Source organism: Molossus molossus, unplaced genomic scaffold, assembly GCF_014108415.1.
Source record: "Molossus molossus isolate mMolMol1 unplaced genomic scaffold, mMolMol1.p scaffold_m16_p_21, whole genome shotgun sequence".
In the NCBI taxonomy this organism is placed as follows: domain Eukaryota; kingdom Metazoa; phylum Chordata; class Mammalia; order Chiroptera; family Molossidae; genus Molossus; species Molossus molossus.
In genome coordinates this window covers 15,717,180-15,720,635 of record NW_023425357.1, presented here as the reverse complement: position 1 = coordinate 15,720,635, position 3,456 = coordinate 15,717,180, and positions in this window count along the sequence as shown.

Genomic DNA, 3,456 nt, shown 5'->3' with positions numbered 1-3,456 from the left:
CTATCAATTGTTGAGGGAGGAGTGTTAAAATTTCCAGCTATAACTGTGAATTTGTCTGTTTCTCCATTCATGTCTATTGGTCTTTGTTCTCATATTTTGCAGGTCTTTTATTTGTTGCTTACACATTTAGGATTGCTCTGTATTTTGGTGGGTTGACTCTTTGCTTATTATAAATAATATTCTTCTCTGGCTTTGGTAAAATATTTTTTTTCCTCATCCGAGGATATTTTTCTATTTATCATCAGATAGAGTGGGAGGGAGGGAGAGAGAGGGAGAGACAGAAAGAAACATCAATGTGACAGAGCCACATCGACAGGTTGCCTGCCTCATGACCCGACCAGGGCCAGGGACAAACCGCAACCGAGGTACGTGCCCTTGACGGGGAATCGAACCTGCGACCCATTGGTCCGAAGGCCGACACTCTAACTGCTGAGCCAAACCAGCCAGGGCAAGATTTTGTCTTTTTTTTTAAATCATCTTCTTTCTGTTTACAGAATTCCTTATAGCATTTTTTTTTTTTTTTAGGATGAATCTCTGTTGGTTAATAATTCTGTTAGTTTTCCTTCATCTGCGAATGTCTTGTTTTCCCCTCCTTTTGAAGAATATTTTCATAGATACAGGTTTCTGTGTTGATAGTGTATTTCTTTGAGTATCCAAAAAAAACGTCGTTTCACTTCTTTGTGGTCTCCATGGTTTTTGATGTGAAAGCCACTGTCATTTGAATGGGTTTTCTCTCTATAGGTGTTGTCATTTCTTTGTGTTTGCTTTCAAGATTCTGTGTCTATTGTGTCTTGGCATGGATTTCTTGGGGATTAACCTATTTGGGATTCGCTCAGTATCTTGCATTTGTAGAAAGACGTTTTTTGTTTGTTTTGTCAAATTAGGGGCATGTTTATATTTTTTTAATTTTTGGGGGGTACGTGCCCCTAGTGGGAAGTGAACCTGGGACTCTCTGGTCCGCAGGCCAACGCTCCAACTACTGAGCCAAACCAGCCAGGGTTAATTAGGGGTATTTTTAACCATTATTTATTTGAATACTTTCTCAATCCCTGTCTTTCTCCTCTCCTTAGAGACTCTAATGATATGAATGTTAGATCTTATAGTCATACATGTGCCTGAGGCGCTGTTCACTTTTTTTAGTCTATTTTTTTCTCTGTTGTTCAAATTGGGTAATTTCTATTGTTCTATGTTTTATTTCACCGATTCTTTCTTCTGGTCTCTCCATTCTGCTGTTGAGCCCATTTATACGGTTTTTATTTCAGCTAATATATTGTTTAGTTCTAAAATTTCCTTTCGGTTCTCTTTATATTTCCTATTTCTTTGCTGAAATTTTCTGTTTTTTCATTTGTTTCAAGCATGTTTGTAATTGCTCACTAAAGCATTTTTATGATGGCTACTTAAACTCTTTGTCAGGTCATTTAAAAAAATTTTTATTCCTCACCTGAGGATATTTTTCCATTTATCTTCAGATAGAGTGGGAGGGAAGGAGAAGAGAGGAGAGAGAAACATCGATGTGAAAGAGACACATCGTCTGGCTGCCTCCTGCATGACCTGGACCAGGGCCGGGGACGAACTGCAACAGAGGTAGGTGCATGCCCTTGACTGGAATTGAACCCGCGGCTCTTTGGTCCGCAGGCCGACGCTCCAACCGCTGAGCCAAACTGGCCAGGGCTCTGTGTCAGATCATCTTAACATCTGTGTCACTTTGGCGTTTGTGTCTGTTGATGATCTTTTTTCATTCAGTTTGAGAGCTTTCTTGGTTCTTAGTTTGACCAGTGATTTTTCTATTGAAACCTGGAATTTGGGGTATCCTGTTATAGGACAGGATCTTAAATCTGTATTATAACAAGCCTTCCCCACAATGCTTCAGGGCAATGAAATGGGGCCCTGCCTCACTACTGTGAAGTGGGGGTAGAAGCTCAGATTCTCCTTTCAGCCTCTCTTGACATCTGGGGGGAGGGGGTGAAATGTCCTTGTTATTGTTGGACGGGGTGGGACAGGCTCTCTAGCAGTCACCCACTATTACCAGCCTGGTTTGGAGGGGGAGGGGTCCTTTATTATGGCTGTCCACATGGCCTCCCAGAGTCCACTGTGGGAGGCGGGCTCGCTACCACCGAGTGATGGTGGAAGTTCACCGGCTGTTCACTGGCCCTCCTCTTGCACCACACTCTAGGGGAGTGATGAACTCGTGGGGAGGGGCCCAGCTCCGGACTCAGCTCCTCTGGCCCCACTTAGATAGGGGATAAGGGACGGTGTTTTGTTTTGTTTTTTTGTCCTCACCTGAGGACATTTTTCGATATTTTGTTCAGATAGAGTGAGAGGGAGAGAGAGAGAGAGAAACATCGACGTGAAAGCGACACATCGTGTGGCTGCCACCCACACGACCCAACCAGGGCTGGGGACAAACTGCAACCAAGGTACGTGCCCCTAGTGGGAACCGAACCCAGGTCTCTCCGGACCGCAGGCCGAGGCTCTAACCACTGAGCCAAACCGGCCAGGGCAGGGACGGTCTTTGCCGCAGAAATCTAGGCTCCCCACTCAGCCTTTGCTGCCGGGGGTAGGGGTGGGCCTTTGGGTTTTTCTGGAGTGGAGCAGTTATTGCCTGAAAGACTCTGTCTATCGCCCGGCTGGTGTGGCTCAGTGGTTGAACATCGACCCATACACTAAGAGGTCACCAGTTCAATTCCCGGTCAGGGCACGTGCCCAGGTTGTGGGCCAAATCCCCAATGAGGGGCATGTAGGAGGCAGCCAATTGATGTTCTCTCTCATCGATGTTTCTCTCTCTCTCTCTCCTTCTCTCTTCCTCTCTCTAAAATCAATCAATAATAAAAAATTAAAAAAAGACTCTGTCTATCTAGACTGCCCTTTTCCTGGTTGTTTGGCTAGAAGGGCAGGATTTTGCTGAAACTTTTTTAGTCTGTGCCCATTGGTATTTCCAGTTGCTGGCTTCTCCAGAATTCAGTCTGGGATATATGAAGCAAAGAGGAGACCCATGGCATTCATGGCCATGTCATTCCTCAGGTCCTGAGGTCCCTAACCAGTGGTTTCCCTTCCAGAGTCTTCTTATGCTTGTTTCATAATGTGCAGGGTTTATCACTGTACTTAGAAGAAGAAATAGGAGAAAGGACACCTACCCCGTCATCTCAGACCTGTGTGCAGTATTTTCGCCATACCGTCTTTGCCGCAAGCATTTGTGCCGCATAATTAATTGACCATAAGGCAATTTTGCCATAAAAAGATAAAATAACTGGTTGACAGTTTGTGGGTTTGTTTTTTTTTGTTTGTTTGTGTTTTTGGTTTCGTTCCTTATTGGCTAATCCATCAACCACTGTAAAAAAATAAAATAACTGATTGACAGTTTGGTGTTTTTATTTGTTTGTTTGGTTTCATTTCTCCATTGGCGAAGCTTTCAGCTACTTGTATTGTTGTATTATAAATAAATCTTAGCTAGCTCTC